This window comes from Ischnura elegans, chromosome 5 (genome assembly GCF_921293095.1).
Source record: "Ischnura elegans chromosome 5, ioIscEleg1.1, whole genome shotgun sequence".
NCBI classification, from domain to species: domain Eukaryota; kingdom Metazoa; phylum Arthropoda; class Insecta; order Odonata; family Coenagrionidae; genus Ischnura; species Ischnura elegans.
Window position 1 is genome coordinate 110,018,616 of NC_060250.1, and position 26,819 is coordinate 110,045,434.

The window sequence follows — 26,819 nt, forward strand, 5'->3', positions numbered from 1 at the left end:
ACCGCTTTCAATTATTATTAAGGCTTCCATTATTCATGGCAAATTAATAGATTGTTCTTATGTAAAAGGGAGCTGGAATTAATGCCTGCGTCACAGTGTTGGGTGTGTCCATTGTTGGACTAATTTTCTTAAATGTTGACTCGCATGAAGAAAGATTGTGACCCTCCTATATTACAATATGAATAATTCAGAGTGGAATGAAAAAAAATAAAGCAATAATAACTGGAATGAAGTGGGCTGAACAAATCCTTCATCCTTTTCATAAAAAAAAATCTTTTGAAGCCGATAGGATTAAAAATGATTCACTTAGCCGTTTATCTCGTGTTTTCTCTTTTATTTGTGCCACATTTTATTTTTACCGTGACAGTGTTTATTTTCTTTTGTTCTAAGTGTCTAGTGAAATTAATTTTGCCGCGAAGTGCAATTTAGGGAACTCTTTGGCAACGCAGCTCAATCCTATCACTGTGGTTGGAGTATTTGTTTTGGTAACTTCTTGAATTGATAACATTATCTTTACCTTTGTTTTACATTGAAGCATGTCAGTCATGTAATTTTATTTTTTACCGCTGAGGCGCTAGGCGTCAACGTCCCCGCCCGTATTTACATGATGATTTGTTGTGGCTGAAAGGAAGGAGGTTTGCTCTTTTCAGGAAAACCTTTATAAATTTGTGTATATAATACAAGTGGATTAGGGTTATATTCGTAATATTTTGAGGTGAATGTAAAAATTCACTGGCAACGTATCATTCCAATTAGGCATAGGGATTTTACTTTGTGAAGACATCTACACTCCATTAAAATTTGTTTAGTCTTGGGTGGTGTACGTCACTGTCGTAAATCAACTTTATGTTTAAGAAATTTGACCGCCTCGATGCGATGCAATGCATGTATCTCATCGTTTCCAACTTCATGTATATTTTTTATTTATTAATGACGTTTTAGGTCACTACCTTGGTTACGAAATAGTTGGGGTTTATATCCTGCGGTTCAGTTGACAGATATTCATTGAAATTGAGAATATTCTCCAGTTTATCCATCCGAAAATGGTGCCATTTTCATTTCACTCATATTTGTTGACTTCAGTTAGAATCTAATGAATTTGCTGACTTTGAAAAATTTAGTACATAGATTTAAGTCCTTTTTACACTTTAACGTAGCTTCAATATTTAAGTACACTTAACGTCATTAAACTGTTGTCAATCAAATGTATTTTAACCATATTTTATATTTTTTAAAGCTTAGATACTCATTTCAAAGGAAACATAGACAAATGCATAGGTTTTAAAAGTGTACTTCCTGTACAAAGGGTAGGATCAATGCCCAGTTTTTTTGCCACTTTTGATTGAATTCAGTAAATACTTATGTTTTGGAATTTAAACGAAAAAATATTTACTTCGTTACTCGGTGAAAACTTAGTAAACGTCCGTGATATGAATTCAGTCCCTGTGTCTGTGTTCCAAACACAATTTTAGTGGATTATTACTTTTTAAGAAAACTTATGTGTATTTTATTTTTCTTGCCATCTCACAACACCTCAATGTATTCCATGGAGGCATTTTCTTACCGTCCCTCGTCATAATTGAAGGTATCACTGAATCATTTTTATTTTCCATTTTCTGCTTTGGAGTAATTACCACGTTGAGTGTGGAGGGAGAAACTAATGTCTAACCCCAGTCCTCGCATTTCTCTTTCTCTCTCTCTATCTCTCTCACACTCGAATTATGAAACGTTGACGCTATATAGCCCTCCGAACCAATCCGCATCTCCACGGAGAGATGTCACGGAGTGAAAGTTAAAAGTCTCGAACACGATGGGTCGTGACGTATTTATTATGCAGTCATACCCCTCAACCGAGGCGTGTACTCCCCCTCCCCCTTCCCCATCCGGGACAGCAACCCACCCCACCCCTTCACCCCATCACTCCCCAGACCTATACCACTCCGACCGACCAAAGTACATCGGCCCGCAATGAATTCGTCCATGTCGCTAATTCATTTATTTTGATCTCGGTTTATTGAGCGCATGAATATGGCGACCTGCACGTCGACATTCATTGCAGGTGCACATACCTAACGTGTCCTTTCCGAGCGTTCGGCCGACAACTCTGCGCGGAAGGCGGAGCCCAAGTTTTGGTCCTCCCTCCCCGCCTCGACACTCCCAAAAATGACGTGTATGACCATCCGGCTGGGTTTAATTAAAGTGCTTATTATGCTCGACGTACGTCTTTTTACTGGCGTGCGCCATGTAAATAAATAATCGCTTTTGTCGCGTCGGGCCGGGTCTTAATCCCAATAATGGGTGGCAAGGCTGATTAAATTCTCGAATGAGGGATTGAAAATCGTTCTGAACGGAAGATTTGGAAGTAATGTTTGACCGGACGTTATGTATATTTTTATTGAGAAATTCTCCTGCGTTTTAGCAAATAAAGGAGTTTCTTGTGCACGTCTTTCCCAGTAACGTAATTACTTTTATAAGTCTCGCAAATAATACTTCATCAAATTTATCTGGCGATTTTGTTAACTCTTCAATTTCGCGTACACTTGAGCGCGACTGTGTAGGAATAGACTTATCCGCTGTTATTTCTTTCTATAATTTTCAATTTTTTTATCCGTAGAAGAACCTGTAGCTATACCTACAAACCCCAGCTATCGAGGCGGCTTCCACGCAAGACGCCTCGATTGGCGTGTAAAACCAGCGGTTTTATAAAAATTATAAAATAAAATTGAACATAAAAAAGTGCAGCTTGGAGATACTTGACTAGGCAGTGTTGCCTAGAATTATTTAAGGCTCTAATCGATCGGGGGAGACCGAATTCCAATGGCCATCCGTTTGGCCGAATGCATGCCTTATTTTATTCATTCTGTCGAACCTAGATACATTCTAATATTCCAAAGTCATGTTCTCCATGGAGATTTGAAAGATATTTATTCTTAATAGGTTGAGCAATCCAAGCGTTGCACGTAGTCTCCGAGTCTCTAGCGGCTCTCTGCCTAATTCGAGTAAAATCTGAGTAACATTCTCTGTAGCAGTTTTTGTCGAATCACTCAGCTTTCTTTGCATTTTATTAGGTTCATCATTTAGTCCTTCTGCGCCATAGTGCTCCCCGCGTATTCTAGGTGCGATATGGCGATTGCTAAGTAGCGCTTATCTTTTTTTTTTAAGAAGATATGTCCTGGGAATTGCATTATTTTGTCATTGCTATCTTACTTAGTTAATTGCAACTTGTGAATCTACAAAAAAAGTTCGTTAGGGAAAGGTAGTTAGGGTGTGTTTGTGGACGGTCGCATTTTACGCTGATTTGTAAGGGCTTTTTTTTGACTGAGTGGCTGTTTGTAAATTTGAATATCTTCGTAAGTTTTACTTGAAGCCATTTAGTCCTGAACAACATTGGACTTCCTTCCCCAAATATTTCCAAAGAACCACTTAGTTGTACCCTGAAATACCTACCTCAGCCGTTACATAAGAGTATCCCGCTGTAAAAAATATATCGTATATCTTTCCTATGACATACTTCTTTGGATAACATACGGGTGAAGAAGCCCTAACGAACTCTGAAGATAGATTTGTTTTTAAATTATTGTAAAATATTCTTTTTTATTTCATATGCTTTATTCCATAACAGACAGTCATATCCTGCCCGTGCACTGTTTTGTACGGATCCGGGACTCTTGAATGCCGCTTGCGTTGATGTCTTCATTTGTTTCATCCCACTTTTACGGCGACCTGTCGCGGTCATATTAATCCCCAATGGATGAGAGCCAGGTCCGGCGTGAGTCTCCCGCCGTCGCCGCACTAACCTGGAATGATTCTCCCCATGCATTTTCCCGTCCGTATCCGTGGCACTTTGAACGACCGAGCAACTCTTCGCAGCATCATTGGTTCATATTCTTTTAAGCGTCCCCTCCTTTCCGCTCCCGCCGAGAAAGGAGCATTAGCATGGCGATGGGACACGCTCGACCGCACTCGCGCTAACCTCCGAAGCGATGGAGAAGAATATATATCCCTTTTGCATTTGCCCTTTGAAGCGGGTGATATTCCCTTCTCCCCTTCCAAACCTCCACAAGAGTTTGTATTCAGTGATTTTTGGATTGATCCCTTCTTCGGGAGCTCATGAATCATCTCTTTCTCTCTCTCTCTCTCACTCCAAGGATCCATCTTGCATCGCCCTGGAATCGGTCATCGGAGGAAAGGGAGATGGGTTTTATAAGTGCCCCTCCGCGAGGGTTTCGGGAAGGGGGGTGGGGGGGTGAGAACGTGGTTCGGGGCGAGAATAGGTGGGTTGGAGGGGTGTAATGATTCGTGAAAAACCACCCCTCGCGTGACTCGGCCGTATGGTTGAGCTATCTCTCTTTCTCCGTATGGAATTTCCCCCGAGAGATGCTTTATCTTTCCTCCCCATCGTTTATGGTCATCGCGAATAAAGATTGGCACCTTGGCTGTTACCCTACCCTCTGCGTTTGCCCCCGGGGGCTCAGTGTCCCTTCCATCACTCCCACAGCTCAGCCTTCTTCCTACAACCCTTTCTCGTAATCCAAGAGCGTCTCCATGCCCGTCTCTCTCTCTTCGCCGCTCTGAGAAGTCACGAAGCCGGAGGAGTTATTGCGGGAACCAGTTTTAAAATGGACATTACATATTGATGCGTCTCTTTCCAATCTTCCCTCTGCCCCACCCCGTGTACTCCTTTCAGAGCGAATTATCTCCGTCTCATTGTATTTTTCGAATCTTCCCCGATGCAAATTCCTCCATCTTTCTTTGAAACTCTGACAACTCCCACATTGTTCGTTTCCCTCTCTGGTTTGATGTCGCCGTGGGAACTCTTTTGCGGATGTGATGAGTTCGTTGCCCGACGTGGTCAACCGTGAAATATCCTGAGATATGGAAATCATTTAGTGGTAGGTAAAGTTTTTGAGACATGCATAAAAAATTGGCGCGAAAGTTTTTTATCTAAAAAAATTGCATCATGTAATTGTAAAGTAGTAGAGGAGCAGATACAATACTGTAGAATTTAGAAAAAAGCTGTCATGATAACTGTGAAACTGTAAGCTGAAAAAGTGATTAATACTGTGAAATTTTCCTACATTCATGATGAAATTAAATTCTTTTATATCAAAATTGTGATTTTAAAGCACTGTTAGTTTCATTATGTCCTTGCATTTTCCCGTATCTAAACTGGTTTCAAACAAATGGTTTCCGTTATTTGTGACTAATGAATAAATGAGCGTTTATTGCATTGTTAAACGGTTTATGTAATGATATAAATGATTTTATTTCCATTAATGTAATTATACTTTGTGGATTCTTAGTAAAGTCCTTATCTTAAAAAATGTATCATTTTGGTAAAATGAAAAGTATGTATTCGATAAAGGAATAATGCCTAAGAATCCACAAGAGGCAGTTAGAATTGTCATTTCTAGTTTGACGGTTAATTCCACCACTGTCATGCAGATGCCATTTCAATGCTTTAAATGGCTGTGTTGCGTCACTGTAGCTTTCTTTCTTTAAGTGTATTCACAGGTATTGTGCAGTTAAAGTGGCTCTATTTGATCCTAATCTTAATGCTGAAATATTCATGGAAAAATTGGTCGTTGACTAGCTTTCCTGTAACTTCATGTCCTAAAAGATGACATTCGAAGTGCTAAATGGAACATTGAACTGATTATTGATTCATTGATTAGTGATTGATCGGTTATAGTAAACTTAAATAGATTAACTAACTAATAAGTATATCAATTCACCGAATGCTTCTCCCATGATCTCGTAGGCCACCAATGAGCTTAGTTCGCGTTAGAACGCTCTATTTCGACTCTTTCTCAATTATATCAGGAATCATGGTGTTGATTCCAGTGATGTTTCCTTTTCCAACTTTCTTCCAGTTTATCTCTGCGCTTCAGGATACTTTAGCCGTCACGAGACCATTCCCGGAAAAAATATGAACCTTGGCGGTCGACCTTTTTTTTCACGTCATTTGTGCCCCTCGTCGCTTTCGAAACTTTTCATAAGCTCGTTTTCTTTTGTTATCACTCGCCGTGGACAGTTCTCGTGTCCGGCATTGATTCCTTAACCTCGCACCTTACGAGAGCGCGCCATGAGGGAACCCACGCCGTCTCGCCTCTCTTACCGAATATATTCTATTTATCTTCCTTTCCGGGCGTGTACCTAAGTACGGTATTTACCTCTTCCCTCCCCTCCCTCCCTCCTCCCCCTCCCCTCTCGGCCTTTCCACCACCCCAATCGACCCCTTCCCCCCTCCCCCCACCCCACCCACCGACCCCACAGAGTGATGAATATTTAACGAGTGCTTTCCTGCTGTATGGTATGGCGGCTTTTTGATGTATCCTCATTAATCCCGGGCCATTCTGAAGGGTAGGTTATATCGGATGTTTCTCTGCTTCCCCTCACTCCTCCAACTCGTGCCCAACCCTCCTCGTACTCACCTTTCCCCTTCACTCCCCAACTATCATCTCATCCCCCTCCTCCATTCCACATAGTCACTCCCCACCCTATTTGTGTACATAGTAGCAACAACACTTCATTCTTCTCTCACAGTGCCCCTCTTTTTGTGTCCATCAGTAGGTCGTTTAAAGGATAGGATTCCGATCCAGTTTCTTCTAAGTTTTCTCTCGTTGGAACCGTTGTATCTTTCTTGTGAGAGTACAACCTTTATTAGTTTTTTCACTATGGATGCGTTTCTTATGATACACACCCTTTTCCTTCAAGTTTACAAACGTTTTCACGCACTTTAGTTTCATATTCCGCTTTATTGACTTGATTTTATCCTTTTTTTCCATTTTTATGTTTACGGTGAAGGCGTTGTCTCGACTTTCAATTTTGACGAAAGTATGAAAGATGTACTTTTGCGTATAATTAACTCCATTTATATACTCCACACATTATTTATGCATACCAAGTTTTCGAAACCATGGTTTCTTTCAAATTGATCTGTGGTCATGATATCTCATCGTAACTTTGGGGAAGTGCCTTCAGTGTGATTAATCCTTTTTTTCCATTCCACATATAATCCCTCGCCACCCTATTTTATGTATAGTAGCAGCAACGCCTCATTATTCTCTTACATGCCCTTCTTTTTGTGTCCATCTGTATGTCGTTTAAAGGAAAAGATTCCCATACAATTTCTTTTAAGTTTCCACTTCTTGGCATCGTGTCATCTTTCTTGTGAGACTTTTATCCTTTATTGGCATTTTTTCTCGCTACAATTACGTTTCTTATGATTCGTACCTTTTCTCTCTGGTATACTAAAACTTTCACGCACTTTATTTTCATATTCCACTTTCTTTACTTGATTTTAGCCTTATTTTTAGATTTGTATGACAACTATGAAGGCGTTATTAATTCTCTTGACTCAAAATGTTGACAAAAACGGGATAAATTTACCTATGCATTAAAATAACTCAATTCATATTCTCCACGCATTTTTTACAAACCAAGTTTTCGAATCTAGGAATTCCTCTTTTCTTGTCACAAGGTCCCATCGGTCATAAAATGAAAACCTCTGGGGAGATTTTAAATGTTTTTTTTTGCAAAACTTACTACACCGTCAAGTTACTTCTTTACATAATGGCCGTTCTAACTTAGATACTTATCGTAGTGTGGTATCCATTTTCCAGGTACCAATTTTCGATCATATAAGATAGCCACCTGCGTTCTGATCTAATTGTCTATACGCTGGTCTGCAGCTCTTTGTCTGTGGCAAAATACTGCCCATTTTAGCCAGCATTTCATTGAGAAAATGAATGAAAATCAGAGGGAGTCAAGACCTCAATATAAAAACTGTGAACGACGATCTTCTTGGATTACCAGATCCACCCGCTGAACAAGGTCATCAACTGTTGACACTCGCATCTTTTCATGAATGCCTGTGCGTCCTGCTTCAAAGTTTCTTTACCGTTTCCGCACGTTGCTGTCACTCATGAAAGTTTTACCGCACACATTACCCATTCGTGCATGGATTTCGGCAGTATTGTTCACCTCAGTATGAAAAATATAACATTGTATGTAAATGAAAAATATGAAAAATATAACATGTAACATTGTAACAAAAGTATAAAAATATAACATCACGACCGATCGGATTTTGGTAAAAATCGCCATTGTAGTTTGTAACAGATGGTAGATAAAATGGCAAAGGGATCAGCCTTGTCTGAATCTCGGCTTAGTCGAAGTTGCTATTACTATGAGGATACTATTAATATTACTACTACTTATTCCCTACAAATCGGCTTGGCCGATCTATGATGGAGTAGAAAATTTAAATAGAAGATCTGTTTTTTATTAACAACTTGAAATGGCATTGACCGTTTTGTGGTCCTAAATTGAGAAAATCTAAAATTTCTCTTGAAATTAACTTAATGCATTTTTTGTCTTATTACTCCAATTACGATAAATAACATATCACGATTGATGCGCTGTTAGTGCAGTATATTGAAGGCCTATGTTATTAATTTGTGTGGTTCATATATACCTATAGGTATAGTTAAGGTATAGTTAACTATAGTTAAGCTGTTGCCTTAGGGCACTTAACTCGGTTAGATTTAATGTTTTGGATGTTCGAATGGCCGTGCTTTTTCTTTTTCTCTCCCTCGAATTGCTCTTTGTGTTATTCTCTTATTTCCCTCCACGTATTAAATCTGCAGTTTGGAGGTTAGTTGTGCAGGGCGGACGGGCGCTATTATTTTCGCTAAATTGGTCTCGTCGCTCTCTCGTTCCCCGCACTTCCTTATCTCCGCGCCGTCCGCGTTTCTTTTGTCTACGTCGCTTCCCGCTTTGCTCTTTTGTTTTTGCTTCGCCCACCCGACCCACCCGACCAGTACTATCGTGCGGGTCGCGAAAACCTGCCTGGTGGTGCTGTTTCGTTTCGCTTTTGTTTTTCCCCGCTCTCTCAACTTTTGCTTTTATTTTCTTCGCCTCTTTCGTTTCGGTTTTGTTTTATTGTTATTGCCATTGGCTGGCCACGCCGCCTCGTGTGGTCGCGAGATTATTTCCCTCCGCTTCCTCCAGGGTCGTGTGGGGTGGGCAAGGTATTCTCATCGCCCAATTTGCAAACCCCAGGTTGGAAATCGATACTAAAGAAATTGGCCGCCCAGGTACCTGCTGTTGTGCGAAACTTCGTATCTCGAGGAAAGTCTAAGTACGGGAATAACGTGTAATTTTAGGCGATGAGAAATAATTTTTCTCTATTATTGCCTTGCGGAGTGAATAAAGCACTTCGCATATCAAGGCCAAGTCTCGTATTGACCACTAGACGACTGGCAGTCGTTGGTCAGAATGCATTCTCATCTTAGCCCTAGGGGTTATATATATTACGAATCTAATTGTTTCCTTTATCGGCAATGCGGCGAAAGTCTGTTATTATTTCCAGACACGTCTTGTATAGAATCTATTTCTCTTCGTGCCCTTAAGATAATTCGTGGTGCAATCTGATGAGTCGTCCTCAAATTGCAAAAGAGCAACTAGTTCCTAACTTGGCTCCAAGTTCAAAATCACTCCATTGGCGTGACCTGGATCTATTTTACTCCTCATGATATTAAACTACTAAAAGGAATTCTAATTTGAATCCTATTTGTTGATGTAGTTGTGTTACTAATTTTAAACTGGGATGACCAAAATTTCTATGCAGCGAAGTGTATGCATTTGAGCTGTTATTCAGTATTTCTTAATTCCAGGTTTTTTTAAAAAGCGAAATCTATTAATGTAAATGCGAATTATTTTTTTGCGACAACTTAATTGGATGTTGTTTTTAATAATTCTAAAGCGTACATTTTTTATTATTTCAGAATGTTTGCTGCTACTTCAGGTGTGTGCCGAAGGTAAGCTGCTCACTCTCTTGGTTTCAGCTAGTGGCAAGTACAATATCCATTGAAGCTGAATAAACAAACACATGACTTTAGGCCTGAATATTCTTGGGAGATTTTTCGCAGTCCTCGTAAGAGATGCTTTTAATATGATCTGGTGTTTCATAAGGCAAATTTCTCTATGCATTTTGTACCGATTTCGTGTGATATTGTGTAAGAAAACTTACTCTTGTAATATTCCCACCAGAGATCCTCATGTTGCCATTCAGTCCATTTATGTGCATAAAGTTTTTTTGGCCTCAAATTGCCTTAAAAAAATACTGCATTCGTGATATTATTATGACAGCGCCTATCAAAGTCAGTTATTTATACACTAAATTAGGTAAGGGAACTTGACGTCCTGAGGCATGCGTCAACGTAGTAGTGATTCGTTTGGTGATTTTTGAATTCTGACAAGAAATGTTTATGGTAGTGTACTTTTACTAAATATCATACCATATGTCCCTTGAAATTGATGGTAGTTTGAAAAGTATTGAATATGGAAATCCGCAAACAAGTTTGGATATAAGTTTGCTAAAGTATTCTTCGTGTGATTATATGTTTTTTTTCCTTTTTTGTTTACATTACAACATCTATTGGCAGCCAAAGTAGTGAGGTAATGCGAATTTTAAAATGTATATAATTGCGAAAGAATCTGCCAAGATATTTGAATTTCCTTTGTATCCAGTGTGGATATTGTAATTAAAAATCTTCCTTAGTGGACCTCTTTCTTGTAGAGTTCTTATGTAAAGAGTAATTCAAACGAACATTGCATTTATATTTTTTCCTGTAATTACTTCATCGTTTTCTGCTTTTTGTGGCGTTGGATTTACTTTCTCCGGAACTCATTCATGTTGCTGCTCGCGCTAAGTTTGTAGTACCCTTTGTGAACAAGTTGTCCCTGATTTTGTCTTAGAATTTAGTGCATTTAGATTTTTTTGTAAATCTTCACGGTTGCTGTAGAATCTTACTCGTTTACACAATAACCACTGGTAGTAACGCAACACTTGCTACGGGACATTTTTATTTAGTAATTTGAAATAAAAATAAGACAATATTAGAAGATAATAAGTCTACGGTAAGTATTATTTAGTTTGCATTTCTGTTATTAACTTTTACTGCTAATTATACGATATTTTCTTCACAACACGCGCCGGAAGAACGATTCTTGTAGCTTAAATATACTCTCTCCTTGGACTAGGCGTTGAGAAAGTATAAATGGGTATGCTTGCTCGATGAGTATCACTGTTTTTCAATGGCTGAACTTAGTGTTGCCGATGCCAAAGAGAAGTTTGATACTGAACCAATGGTCTTAATGTGGCGTTTATCATCGAATTTCAATCATGCCACAAATGGAAGATCGTCAAAGGGTCAAACCGTTTTGTAATGCTTGTTGGTGATGGGGAAACTAAATAGGAAATTTTAATCTTAAGCCTAAGTCAACGATCATTCTTTCCATCCCTTTCGAGAGACATCTACAGCAATCGCTTCAATAATAGCGAAAAATGACCGTTTCACGCGATCATTTTTCGCGATGGCTCGAGCGATTGATAACCCATCCCTTTTTCAATCACTCAGAATCATTCTAATGAATGGGAATGACCGTGTGATTCAAGAAATGATGGGAGGAGTTATCACTCTTTTGATCCCTAAAAAGTCGCTGTCGCTATCCCTATCGCTGAAACTATCATTCTGAGGGTAGGAAAAAATGATGGTGTGATTCAGGCTTTAGTCTTCACACTTCGTAAACTCGTATACGATATTACGAAAACAGTTATTTACATATCAGTTTAAGCATGTACCGTTACCGATCGGAATATTGTCAAAGTAGGGATGTGCTAGTACTTGAAAATTCGAGTCGAGTAGTTGGTACTCAACTCGAGTGTTTCGAGCTGCATTACGAATGTCGACTCGAGTAGTTTCGGTTACAGAGCTGTCCAGTCCAGTAAATACCAAAATTTTCCGACTGGAAGCGCTGTCATGAAATTAACGTAATGATATCGTGTGTAAAATCTATACGTCTTTCTAAATGCCTTGGCCTGAAAATTTCAGCTTGCTGTGTACGTAACAGTTAACCGTTATAGTCGGCGTGAGCACTGACTGCCTTTTCGTCAGCCGCGGAAACCTACTGTCTTCCGACCCAGCGGCGTATTCGGAGTAATCCGAGTGGACCGATGCATCGCTCATACTTTCTTAAGCGATACTTTTGTTCCCTACTCTACTTTCTTCATTCAAACGCCGAGAGAATACGTTAGATTTATGTGAAAAAATGCAAGTTTTAAGTTTCGGCGGACAATGTGGTTTTTCCCGATTTTGACACAATTACCATCAGCGTTCCTCATAATCAATATCTTTTACATATTCAGAATAGAAATTACAGTATTGAGAATAGAAAATTCACTAGGGAATTGGAAAAAATGAGAATATGTTGAGCAATGCTCAACATGCATGCTCAATGAGCATGCATTGTTGTATTGCCTGGTCCAGAAATTACCATACCGATACCTCCACTGCACAAACGCTCAACAATCCCCCACCGAATCAAATCCGCTCATCCAGGAGATCAACAATACGAATACGTTCAGCTGGCAATAGTCATACGCTCACCTCCAAATCTCCAAGCTTCGGAGGTGTTCCGGCTACTGCCAGCTGAGCGGATTCGTATTGTTGTGGTCCTAGATGAGCGGATTTGATTCGGTGGGCGGTTTGCTGAGCGTTTTTGCAATGGAGGTATCGATACTCGACTCAGTGGCGTAGCCAGGAATTTTGTTCGGGGGAGGGGGGGGGGGGTCCAAAACCAGGGGGGAAAATTTTTGAAAACCAGAGTACTAAGTAGAAGGTTTAAACTAATTAAACGCTTTGCACAATCGAAAAAAAAACTTAAATTTTCAAAGAAATCTTTCGTAAATTCATCATTTTTCAATATTTGATTTTCTTTTGGTATGCAAAGTAAGTGTCCTTTTATATTTCGGGGGAGGTTGGGACCCCCTTGAACCCCCTCTCGATACGCCGCTGACTCGACTCGATGCTAGGGAGTAGTTTGCAACTCAACTCGATAGTGTAAAAGTAATACAAAGATATAAAGTGCTACTCGCACATCCCTAAATCAAAGACGAGAATTTCCGTTAGAATGAGAGAGAGAATATGGATGCATGCCTGTGGTTTATTTTATTTTCTCCCTCCTGTTCCTCCGCACCCATCTGCTATCTTGCCGTTATTAATATTTAGCCAGTGTGCTTCCACCTCGGGCGGGCTGCGAATCTTCTCTCTCCACCCCCCACTCCTTTTCATTATCTCCTCCCTATAATTCTTCCGTCGATATCTTAACTTGAATATTTGCTTCCAAACACAATACCTCCCCACCAATAAATTTCGCTCTTCCCCTCCTGACGCGCACATTGTTTTCTAACGCTTAAATATTTGCTCCTCTCAGCCATTTCACTGATTTATTGCAATACTTTTTTTTTTAAAACAAGGAGAATCTTTTCGACTTCTCTCCCGCCTTGTGCACACATCACACGGAGAGTAATATTAACCAAATAGGGTGAGGGTCTCCCTTGGTGAAATAAGCTATGCCAATATATCTTATCTTTATTGAACTTACGCACGTGATTTTACTGTCCTTCATATCTTTATCTGTTTGCTTATATGAAAATAAAAAGAATAATTTGCTGCGGTAGAGAACGGGGAATTTTTATTAGTACAGTGTTTTTTTTTCTGCCGTGTCGGGGAATAAAAGTCGAGAGCTCTTCTCTCTCTCTCCCTCTATTGGCCGAGTTAACGTAATTATTTTCATTATATTAAAGTTGTTGCTTTGAAATTTCATAATTAAAAAAAAAAGAGAATTTCTTATTCTACTTCAGAATATGATTCCCTCGTGCAGTAATTACTGAGTTCGGCTTGCGTTTGTGGTTTGAATCACGTGATAGCGTGTTAACGACCGCATTATATCCTCGCCTTCCCGCTTTTTATGAATTTTCAGTGTCTCGTTGTAACAGGTCGCTTGTGTTTCAAAAGTGTATGTAACATGATGTTTTTACTCCTCTAAGAATGGGAGTCGAGTATGATTTATTCGAAGATAGTTTTGAGTGGTTAGATAGAAATGTATGTTCAGTATTTAATTTACTAATTATTTTTGTAATGCGTCTTTTTCCATAAATGTGTTTTCCGGATTTTTTTATTTGTCTTATCACTGAAAAAAGTGGATGGATGTTTAATTTGCGATCACCGTCGAAACTTTAATGAGCTTTGATTTATTTTAGGCTCAGAATTGTCTTCTTAGTGCGGTCTCTGCAGTTACGTGACTTGTCAGTCATTGCTGTTAGCGATGGATGAAATATCATCTGAGCTTATGCTTTTAGCAATCTTTCAATTCATTTTACAAATACGTAAAGTTAATAATTTAACTACCAATTGCTATAGTTAGTAAAAGTAACTTAAATGTTTACGAGTATTAAATGCTAGTCCTTCTATTAATGCGAATTATTTTTCGTCCCTCTTCATTGATAACAATGTTATTATTCTAACCTTTGCATAACCATGTCTGTCTCTGTTGTTTGTGGCGTGTTTGAAAGTATTAAATTGCCAATATTGTTGTTGTGCAGTCCATCTTCATTATCATTTCATGGCGTTCTCATTATTTGATGACCCATTTAATCTCCAATCCATCAAGCGTTTCGTTCTGTTTAAATTAATTTTAAATATCTGTCATCTTTTCCTCCTCTCATTTATTTCTTAGAGAAGTCACATTAGAAGCTGTGTTTTTTTTTATTTCGGCTTGAATTGTAATTAGAGTCAGACACAGAATTTTTCAATGCATAGGAGTGTTTCTATGTTAGATTCAGAGAAATGTTCTCCGTTCAGAGAGATGTATCATATAGCTGTTGTTTCTGATTGAGCCCTGAGGCCCTCTTCGGATTTCAATAATGAAATTGAGTAACCATTTCCCTTCCGAGGATGATAATTAGGAGCCACTGTTGCGTCCGAGCAGCTGTACTGCTAAATTGTTTCCTGTTTACTAAAGAAATGATTTCAATTGGTACGGATACGGAGCCGTACGTCAAAGTGTCTTCACTCCCCATGCCCTTTCAGAAATCACCTCCGCCGAGTTCCGTCAATTCCGAATCCTCCATCAAAATTATATGCCTTCCAGCTATTTACTGGGCAAGCAATCCTTGCCAAATTATGTCATTTCCATAGCTTAAGCGCGGCAGGCCTCGGAAATTCTTAGCATATACGTGGAGTGCGTCATTCTGTTTTCTTTTAATTTACGTAGCCGCAGCGCAAACGTAAGTCGTGGATTTTGGTTTCCTTGAGGCATCCCGAGTGAATGTACGAAAGCAGAAGCACAAAGCAGTAATAGTTGTTCCTTTGGAGTGTTACTTTAGTTGGATTGTGTGGGAAGGTATAGTCCTATTGTAGATATGAAAATACATGCGTATGTTTTTGTATTTTTATTGCTCACCGGCCCTGAGAAATAATGCATGGTGCATTTTTCAGCTTTCGCTTTATACGCTGAATTTTATTTACCTCACCTCTTTAGTGAATTTAAATTCGTTATCTGTTGTGGGATATTATTATTTGAACTATGCATTATTATGTTGGGTTGTTTCGTCTGCGGTTGCAATAGGCCGAAAACTTGTTTTTATTAAAATCTGTGAACAAAATGGTATCTTTTGATATGATATTTGGAGATGGTGACCGACAGCTAAGGTCTTTTGAGCCTTATAGAAGGGCTGGGAAGGAAGGATAGAGAGAAAACTAGCGTCAGCGTTAACTTGTTCTAACATAAGACCACGTTTTACATTCCGTCCAGCAGACGGATTTCTGTTCATTGCCCTACGCCAAGCACTCAAGTAGGGATGGAATGAGATGGGATGAAAAAGATTCACAAATGTGGTACGAATTGACGTTGTTATTAAATGTAAGTGTTAACTTTTACCGATAATCATATTTTCAATGTTGAATAGCAATTAGATGGTTCACTATTTCCAATTTTACAACTGCCATTGTCAATTTTCCGTATCTAACTGTGATTTCAATTCCATACCTCCAAAATAAGTTATTCGATTGTTAATGTTACATTTGACTATATTTCTTCGTTTCCTTATGTATTCTATGTGTTCCTGACCGACTCGTAACTTATCGGTTAGATCGATTTGTGACAAATGAAATATGTAACCGAGTCTGCACTGTTGTAAAAGGGTTGCATGTACATCATGTTATTCTCTATTTTTGCTGTCCTATATCAACTGAGCTGAAAATGAATTGTTTAAGAATTCCAGAGTTTAGAATGTTGCTTGTAGAGGTTTTAATATCTATTACATTACAGCTATGATTTTTTTAAATTCTTACTCCATGGTTGCACAAAGGTATCGCAACGGTGACTTTTTATTAGATAAGTTGGCACACGAGTATGAAATGCCGAATGGAATAAAAGTTCATAAGGCAGTAAGTCGTATTCAGGAGGAGGGTACTTCGAGGCTTCCATCTCGGGAGTTATTATTAGTTTTAAACGCTTTAAATATCGAACGCCCCTCCGCCTTAAAGCTCTTGCATTACGGCAATGATCGTGGCGAAATTCCTTAACAGTGGGACCAACTTTTCTGGAGAGCTCCCTTTTCACGCATCTCCCAACCCTCTCCCCCTTCTACTCATCTCTCGCCAGGCTTCGCTCCAAACCCTTCTTTTTAACTTATTCCCCCATTTCATCCTCCTCTCATACCCCCTCCCCCCAAACCACCACTTCTCCTACCATCCATGCTAAACCCGACCGACTCCTTCTCATGTTAGTCGTTCCGCTTTCTGCGTGATTAAACTCGAGGGGTTCGGCGGCTTTTTCCTATGTTCCAACTCGGGTTTTTGAGTGTTTTAAGTGTCTTTGAGGCGACAGGAGCTGCGAGCGAGGAGTTTGGGGTAAGCGGGATGGGAGTGGGGGTTTAGGGGCGGGGGACGGGGAGAGCGTAAAGGGTTCCTGAGATCTGGGGGGGGAGGGGACCCGAAGGAAGTGATTCCAGCGATCATTCGATTTTCCGATGAGAATAAGGAGCTTTGCATTCCCTTCCCCACTACTCATCTTTATCACCTGCTCCTTCCCCTTTTATTCCCCTCTCGAAAAAAAACTCGGCACCCCGCTCCTCCTTCAAAAATACCTCTTTTCCTCTCGCCGTTCCTCGAAATAATTTTTTTATCGCCAATTTTTACTTCAATTATTTTTTTTCAAACTCTTCTTCATCCACCTTCTCATCCTACTCCTCTTATTACTAACTCGACCCTTTTTTATTTTTGTCCGAAAAAATAAATTCTCCCCTTGGTCCGAGGTTTCTTATATGCATTTTTTCTCGCCTCCTAATACTCCCTCTCCTTGTCTCTCCAACTTTATTCTTTTTCTCCTTCCTTCCTCCCCTTCCACCTCTTTAGGTTTCGTCACGCGCTTCCTTTCCCTGTCCTCCGTTACACTGGTGACATTGCTTGAGAAAGAACTCTCCTCCCCCTGCTGCGCGTTAATTATTGTTTTCTGCGCAGTTAAAAAAAAAAACTCGTAGAATGCTTCGAGTTCTCATGCACATTTTTGCTACAATATCTCTGAGATTTTGGTGGTGAATAAGGCTTGAAAGATATAAATAATCGTAACTGTAGAATTATATCGTGGGTATGATGATTTTTAAACGGTTCTCTAAGCAAATATGTAATAAATATGCGTTGATTATTCACAATTATCATAAAATAAATGTTATGGAAAGATATACAATTTCATGCCAGTGGTGCATAATGTCAGTTAGATAATTAAGAACTACAGCTGCGAGTTTGATATTAGTAAGTTCGTAATCCGCGTAGTAAAAACCTTTCCGGCAGGAATGCTAAATTTTAATAATGTAAAATGTCCGATTCCTCTCTCTAAGTGTCCAATTAGCAGCCAAACTGAAGACCAAATCTATGTACATTTTTTGGCATACTATAAATTGCTAAATGTGACTCTTTACCTCAGGTATCTTACTCGATCTTATTCTATCTTATGCAGTGGGCGTTAATGAGAATAAAGAATGGGACAGGTAAAACCGCATTTCTTGTATCATTGAATCTTATTTATGCTCATGTTCAAATGTAATATTTAATACAATAATGGGGACAATCCCATTGTCATATACGCATTGTCGAATAAGATATTTCTTCCTTTTGCGGAAGAACAAAGAAAGTAATTCAGCTCGCTTTGCTGCATATCTAATGAGCGTATTTGCACCTTGTATGCATGTAACAGCAAAAGAATGGTTAAAGAGAAAAATAAATTTTCAGTAATGTTGCCATGTTTGCGAAAATAAGAGGGTGGGATGGGGTACATGCTGAAGTTTAAGCTTTGAAATAATGCGAAAATGGGGAACACGATGATGAAATGTGGATGCCTGTCCTTTATTCAAGAACTTTTTTCAGGTTTCAGCGGGTTCAATATTTCCATGGCTCCAACGGCTTTCATCCGGCTGGATACCCGAGAATAGTTCCAGAATATATCCGTCGTCGAAAAATCATCAAGTTATATTTACCTCTACTTTTTTACGACTAGTGTGCGCATAAAATGATAAAACCTATTGTACTGTTCACTGGATTATTTTCAATAACAACCGGTTTCGACGATTAGCGTCATTATCAGGTCAAATAGAATTGAAAATTAACGGCTTCTTATTTGTATTTGACCTGTGATGACGATAAGCGTCGAAACGGTTTGTTATTAAAAAGGAACATGTGGGCAGTACAATAAGTTTCATCATTTTATTCATCACGCTGTTCCACCATATCTCGCCCAACACATTTGGACTGATTGTGAGTTTATAGTAAGCTTAGGCCTTCATTTGGTAGCAGTTATTACCTAGTTTTAGGTAATGACATAGAGAGGCGATTTATTATATTTTTTAAATGCCAAAATGGATAGCTTAAACGTAGAAGAAGTTCACCCCTTTCTTCCCAGTCTTCACCCCTTTCCACCTTCTTTTCTCACCCTTATTAAGATCAGAAGAAGACCCCTCCTTTTATATTTTCATCCTTTAATTCTTTTTTTCTTTCTTCCAAAGCTTTTGGTCCCTCTTACCTTCCTCCAGCCCTTTTTTTATGATTCTTCAACACCCTCTTATCTTTACTTTTTAGCGCGACCATCCCCTTCCCTTGTATTCTCATCCCCCATTGGAGGACGATTATGAGAACCTTGCCTTCTTAACAAGGGAGGATCCCTCCACTCAGAAGCATTTTCTAGCGGGAGTCAATTGCAGTGTATATTTTTTTCTTGCCTTTTCGAACGTGAAGTTTTTGAATTAGAGATTTAAAATAAAATTTCTCTCCCTCGCTCTTAAAATCTTAATGCTGTCTGAGAGGTGAACGGCTCCAAGGAATTACTTGCTTTACTGGGCATTCCATCCATTTTTTATTTCTTTTCTCTCCTCTCCCCTGATTGCTATTCAGTGTTGATTTACCTTCACGTCCCTGTGGGTTCGTCTTGAGTCGAGACTTCACGTTTTAATTCTTTTGTTTAATATAAGCCTCTACTGAAGCTTATAAGATCGATGTGGCGTTGCTAATTTTTTTCGGGCTATTTGTTTCCTACTAATAAGGGAAAAATAGCAGATAATCGTGCAATTAACTTATTTCCTATTAACTTTTATAGGATGTTTTTCAACACCTTATTTTGTCTATTTTAGCTATTTTTCATCTCATATCCGCTTATTTTGTCACATTTTTCCAGAAAATATTAGACGTCAAGATACCATAAGTTTAAGATGGTGAACGGGTTACGAGGTCATGTTACCCAGAAGGCAAATTACAATTTTTAGTGATCAGGTCCAGTACGAGGCATGATTATAGCAATTATTTATTACAGCATTATCATATTATGTTAGCCATGAGTTTAATTTTTTAGCATAAATAACGTTAAGTAGGATTTCTTTTAATATCAATGCTAATTTGTGAGTCTCTTACATTTCTCTCTTGAAAATTTTAGTGTTAGTGGATTTAATTCTCATGAAATACACAAATATCGTTATTCAAGCATCTTTTCGTGTATTTAACACTTTCATTAATTTCGCTGAAGGGTCAGAAGTTATTTTCGCTTGCTCTGTTTACGTAATTTCGTGTTGGTTATCAAAATATGGGAGCTATGTAATGCTATAATAATACTTACCTACCGTTACAACCATTTAGAATACGTGCTTCCTGCCTTTGTGTTCTTTTTAATCTCCTGACTTTGCCAAATATTCAAGAATTAACATGAGAAAAATCCCCTGGACCGGGAATCGAACCATGGGCCTTTGTCTCTCCGGGCCACTGCGGAGACCACTACGCTACCCAGATTCTTAAATTCCCATGGCAATTATACCGATTAACATGGTACTAGATGTTGTTTTTTTCTATTTTTTTAGTTGATGCATAATATCATTTTCTGTTCTCGTTAATATGCAGTTTTACAGTATATTTCTTCCGGAGTGTCTTTTTCGTGGCCTCGTATTAATGGTAACAATTTATGGAAGCCAATCATTTTTATTGAATTCCATTCGTACTCCTCTCAAACGTATTTTCTGGCCCTCAAAAAACCACCGACGGGATTTGTAAGCTTCGGAAACGTGTCAGCGAATGTTCGTTTTTTAAATTTCACCTTTACCAGCGGAGGCAGAAGTTGAAGAAGAAGAAAACTTGCAAGCAGTGTGAATGTGTCATTTTTCTCCGAAAACATAGTGGTAGTGGTCATTTTATTCAAAATCGGAAAATAAAATTAAAAATTTTCTCTATACGTAGGAACGTGAGTTTTCCATCGGTTATTCTTATTTTTCGGATGTTTTAATGATTTATTGCTTTTATATTACACTCCCTTACCAATAATTAAAGAATCTGAATGTATGAAACCCTAGCTGTCTTGGAAATTAAGACGAAAGGTGTCCCAGTGATTGCCCTTTTTGTGCTGAGTTTTTTATCCAATCGCATTTACTGATTTTAAGCTTGTTCCCTCGTGTTGGTATGCGAATTATATTGTCCTTTATGTAAGCATTTGAAAGAGGTTTCCTTCCTGTAGCATTATTGATTCCTCGAGGTAGGATAATACATACTTTTCATATCGATTTTATGTTCTTTTACATCTCTTTTACATTTTTGTGTTTTTTTTTGTGGAAGGAAACTCTTTTATAATATGAAAAGTTTAAGTTCAGATATTGTGTCCACCATCTTTTGTATATTCGCCAAGATTATTTCTTTTAATGAATTGAATTGTAGTGATCACGTTAAAGAATTGGGTGTTTTTTTTCACTCAGCCGTTCGAGGAAGGTGTTCGGTTTGGATTGAAATCCGTATTTATTTTATACATGTGTTTTTTTCATGCTCTTTATTTCATTGTTAGATTAGACCATTTGTCCTCCGAGAAGAATATCCATTCAGTCATCAGCGTTTGTAGCATCGACACCGTCGAGGAAATCATATTGGTATACAAGTGGAGTGAAACCACTTAGGCTTTTTATGCGTTTCTATTATGTAAAGCGTTAGTTAATTTAAAAGTAATAATGCCATAGACCCTCCGCTTTATGAGATCAATCTTAATTTTAGGATATAAATTTTATTTATCACCAAATTTTCCGAAAATTCGGCGGAGAGTTAACCTATTATAATCCAATTTTTCTTGTAAGTAGGTACCATAAAAATGTATACATTTTCAGCTCCATTTAGGAAACATTTAAACTAAGTGTTCTTTCGTGCTGTAAAGTCTAATGGTGAAACATGTAGCTGATTTAATATGTAGCTGCCATAGTAATTATGATTGAGTAGAAAATTTTAACTTTTTTATAAATGAGAAGTCTAGAAATTTTATTTCTCCCAGAAGCAGCTCTGTGTTAGAAAGGGCGTGAAAAAGGTGTCTAAGTTGATACCATAAAAATGTATACATATTCAGCTCTGAGTTCAGCATTTTTTCGGGCTGCATCCGCGTCCGTTGTCGAAGAACCACAACAGTTTCGCCAGCTCTCCTGCCAGCGTCCTCAGGTGAAGAATCCTTCACCTGAGGACGCTGGCAGGAGAGCTGGCGAAACTGTTGTGGTTCTTCGACAACGGACGCGGATGCAGCCCGAAAGAATGCTGAACTCAAGTAATCACCGCGGAAACCTGCGTACGAATATTCAGCTCAGTTTAGGAAAGATTTAAACTAAGTGTTCTTTCGTGCTCTAAAGTCTAATGGCGAAATATATAGCTGATTTAACATCTAGCTGCCACAACAATTATGATTGAGTAGAAAATTTTCACTTTAAAAAAAATGAGAAGTCTTGACTTTTAATTTCTCCCAGAAGCCGCTCTGGGTTGGAAAGGGTGTGAAAAATGTGTCTAAGTAGGTACCATGAAAATGTACGTATAATATAAAAATGTACATGTAATATAAATACATTTTCAGCTCTGTTTAGGAAATATTTAAACTAAGTGTTCTTTCGTGCTGTGAATGCTAATGGCGAAATATGTTGCTGATTTAATATGTAGCTGCCAGAACAATTATGAGTAGAAAATTTTCACTTTTTTAAAATGAGAAGTCTTGACATTTAATTTCTCCCAGAAGCAGGTCTGGGTTGGAAAGGGTTAAATGGGTGTAATTATATCCCAAGCACTCAGATGATACAGCAGGATGCATATAATACTTCAGCGTATAATCTATAAGCAAATCAATTCGCTCGCCTTTTGACTGTGAGCACTTGAGCAGCCTTGGCTTCGGATTCACTCTTATACCCTTAGCTCGCGACTCCCCCAGCGGACTCGTGGGCTCGGCGTGACGCTTCAGCTCGATGATCGCCCGTGGAAAAGTCGTCAAATATACTCGCCCTCATCAGTCCCGGTAAGCGTTTTAAAACTCACCCTTCCCCTCTGGAAAGCCCCCCTCCCTCCCCTCCCCCTCTGCGGCGCGCGAAGTGATCCCCACGCATGCGGTTTTAGCGCGCTCGACGCCGCGGGCTTCCTCCCCCTCTCCCCCTGCTCCCTCTGGTGGTGGGGGAGTGCATTTTGGGGGTAGATTGGGCTAGTGGGTGGGTGGGAGAGGTTTACGTGATTGAGAGAAGGCCTGACGGGGGAGAGGGAAGGGGAGGAGGTGGACATAGGCGTAAAAACTTCAAGCCGGGGAGATGCGCTGATTAAAACGGCTCATCTCCGACGCCCCCAAAAACCTCCAAAATTGCGTGCAGTGCGTGATATGGTGCCGAGGGATGTGGGGGGAGTGGAAAGCATCACTCTCTCCACACCCACGTATAACCCGCAGCCGTGCAGCCCGCCTGCCTTTTCGCCTCCCGCTCGCCCTCCCATCGCGGGCAAAAATCCTCCCCACCCTTCCATCACTTGTATTGCACCATCCCACCTCTCTCTCTCTCTCTCCCTGTACTTCCCTGCGACTTTGATTATTGGCTGGATAAATTTTCCCTGTCGCTCGGGCTGCTTTCACTAGGCGGTGCGCTCAAATTCCCTCCCTATATCCACACTTCTTCCACCCCCTCCCTCCCTCCCCTTCCTCCTTCCCTGCGACTCGTGTGCACCAACTGCCAGCAGTAGATTGGTCTCGTTTTCGGGGAAAATTGATTGGATGAGCTTAAGAGACGACTGCACCAGATGAGGGCCCCAGATTCCATCAGTGTTGACCTTTGGTTTGTGCTGCCTTTTCTTTCCCTTCTCCCCGTCTCCCGCCCACAATCCTCCCCCATCGAGGATTTGCACATTTGCATGCATATACAAACACATATGGTAAAAAAAATTGGGTGACACCAGTTGGCAGTGAGAGAGTGGGCGAAAAAGAAGAGAAAATGTGTAATATTAATTTTTGGCCATACCTGTAACCTTTGTGTCACAGCGTAGAAACTTTAACAATGAAAGACACTTTTTTCCACAAGTTTATAAAATATTTTATAAAGAAACCGGTAATAAAATAGAAAACTTTTTATGAACTTGTGGAAGAAAAAAAGTGTCTTTCATCATTTATATGGAGCCCTTCCACCACGTACCTGGTTAAAGTTTCGATTTAATAGCATAGAAACAAAATGTGCATGTTTTTTTTTAAATTTCTTGGAAACACGTAGAATAACGAAAAGTGTTGGCAATTTTCCGTGGAGTCACCGCCGGGAGACTAATGCTGAGTAGTAATGACACAGAAATCTACCTCTCTTCTGTGGTAACCTATCCAGTAAGGGATAGAGATGGGGATATTATCCTTTAAAATGCAAGGTCCGGCACTCGTATGCAGCCGTACGCAAAATAACATAATATTACAAGTATATTTTTAGTAATCGATAGTGTGTACAATGAAAGAATGTCAAACACGGCTATTTATGGACTTGTAAGAGTATAATAGAGGTTAAAATTATTTAATAAGTTTTTATATTAACGTCCATTTGGACAACTTAACTTCTTCTTCGTTCATTTACCATATTCTAGCGGCCGAAATAATTCATCATTTAGTACTTATCTTTTTCTCATCACTTGGTTGAGTACTGAAGAAACTTTGAACCTAAATATAGAAGTCCTTGACGACAAATTTCATCATTTGGCTCAAGTATCATTAGTCTTATTATATCCAGATATTATATTACATTGAATCTAATTGGTTAGATTTTTGTCTTTGTATTTTCGCCACTGTGGTTAGAGATCACTCTGACCCACCCTACTCGCCAATGGGTTCCTGAGTGGCAGAAAATTTAGTTTATCAGTCAATCCTTCCTCAGTACTTATTTTGGCCCCATGGTCTGTTCAGGTGGCAAATAAGAATAGGAATGTGGACAGGTGAGCGGAGGGTAGGCTTGAGGCGATAAGGAAGGGATTGCGGTTTCCGTGACTGAGTGGACAATTTGTAACTGTGAGAGGGTGAATGCAAAGCCTAAACCCTTGAGATTTGGGGAAATACCCGCGATCCTCCCTGTAGCCAAAATTGGTTTTGAGAGTTGATTTTTCAACGTATCAATAACCCATTTTGCAAGCAACATGGACGAGTGTTATTTAGAATTATTTTCACCTTTTTTGCTTCATTGCTGTCGTACAATGTTTAGTAACCGTGATAGAAAATTTTCCCATCAGTCGGAATATCCCTGCATCTTAGGATTTAGTTTCTAGCCACAGAATCAAGGTAATGCTCCTTGGATTAGACAAGCGCATGATTGTATTCACGTTAATTTGGAGGAGAAAGAGTTTTATTTCAATCGCCTGTATCACTCATGCACATTAAAGCCAAATATTTCTATTCTGAGGGAACCCCTTATCTTTTCTTCCTTGCAACTATGAAATCGATTTAACCTACAGATCTGAAGGCCAACAAGAAAAGAGTGCCTTTATCTGAAAGGGTGCATCGTCGCCAAAGGTCATTTTGCACCACCTCTTTCTCGTGGTGTCTTACTCTTTTGGTGCCAGCGTCTTTTTTATTCATGCATTCTTTCATATGAATGTACTGTCGAAAACTGCAAAATAAAGTCAGCGGTGATAGATAATGAATAAGAATGGCTATAAAAAAATCCCCTTTTTAAACTACTTTATTAAGGAAAAACACTGTCATTCCATTGTCTCTGTCATTCATAGAGTTAAAATGCTACCACACCTCACTTAAAACATGTACCTTCATTCGTATGAAAGTTTTCCCACTGAGCCACTTCATTATCTGCCAAAATACCACTTAGAACGTTGTCGATCCAGCGTTCATGTATATTTGTACTCACGCACTAGTGGAAGCTTTTGCCATTGGTCTGGCCCTCGCCACTATTTTGCAAGCGTCTCTGGAGGGTTGGGCTGGGGTGGCTTTGGAAATGGTCGCGAGGCCCGTTGTTTGGGCAGCGGCCGTGGGTCAATGTGTTTGCGGGAGCGGCTTTCCAAGCCTCTCACTCCATCTCACGTGCTCCACGGACGGAGGAGAGTGCACGAAAGCACGTCCTTTCCCAATCCCCGAAAACGGATCTAGCACCATCGCCCACCACCCCAGAAGGACCCACCCCGCTCCCGCCCCACGGCTCCCGCTCGTTGCAACCGGGGAACAGTGCAAGCAGCATAAATTGTTGAGGATTTCGCGGGGGAGGTCTGTCGGATTGAAATGCTCATGGCAAAGGGGTTGAGTGAAAGGATATGGGGAGAGTGGGGGGAGAGGAAAGACCGCAGTCTGCAGCCGGGCGGTGGGCGTCCCCTCAGAGAGCCTGTTCGGCGGTGGTCGGGCTCAGAGTGAATGCTGCAAAAGGTGGGGTGGGCGCGGGAGGTGGCGGGCCCTGGCGGTGGATCTGGTGCACTCGCATTCTTCGACACTTCTAGTCTTGTCTGTCTTGAGCTCATCTACATACTATCCCGCTGGCCGCCTCAATGGGCGTTTTGCGAAGTGTGTTGTGGCGAACATAAACATCCGTCGTAAGCCAAGAAAGAATTAAACGAAAGAGATGTGCGCGGAGATTTGTGACTAATGAGTCTCATCTAGAATGTGGTGGTGCCATCTTATAATTTATTGTTGTCCATTCACTCATTGCAACCCAATGTTGATTATAAGCAGCTTCAAAAAAGGGTTAAATTTTGAATTTATTTTGGAAATATCTAAAATTAGTATTATTTTGTGGTGTAAATTTTGATGGCGAAATATTTATTTGCCACGATGATCACGAATGAGAGCAAAATTTTCAAGTTTTCAAAATGAGGAATTTTGAAATTTGATTTCTCCTAGAAGCAGATCTGTGTTAGAAAGAATTAAGCAATGTCCTTTGCATTCGTAGTCTTCTGACTTAGATGCATAAACAAACATTCCAGCCTCCTTGTCAACAATAAAATATATGATGGCATGCAAAGAATAAAATGAATTAATGATGTATGATGAGTAGAAATCATAATCAACTCAACTACTTAGTGGGATAATGTGGCGACCGTAAGTGATATTTTGTATTGTTGCCAAGGAGGCCGGGATGTTTATGTATCTGAGAACTGTGAATGTAATGGGCCTACCTCGGTGAGAACCAATAAATACTTATTTAA

The 26,819-nt window shown here is 39.6% G+C and overlaps 1 protein-coding gene across 1 annotated transcript in view; it reads left to right on the top strand.

The window, feature by feature from the left end:
* LOC124159763 (protein bric-a-brac 2-like) overlaps positions 1-26,819 on the top strand; it is a 779,585-nt gene that overhangs the window by 418,698 nt on the left and 334,068 nt on the right. Inside the window, exon 10 of the mRNA XM_046535677.1 lies at positions 9,792-9,824. The gene's annotated coding sequence lies outside the window, so the exon portion shown is untranslated. The remainder of the gene's footprint in view (positions 1-9,791; positions 9,825-26,819) is intronic.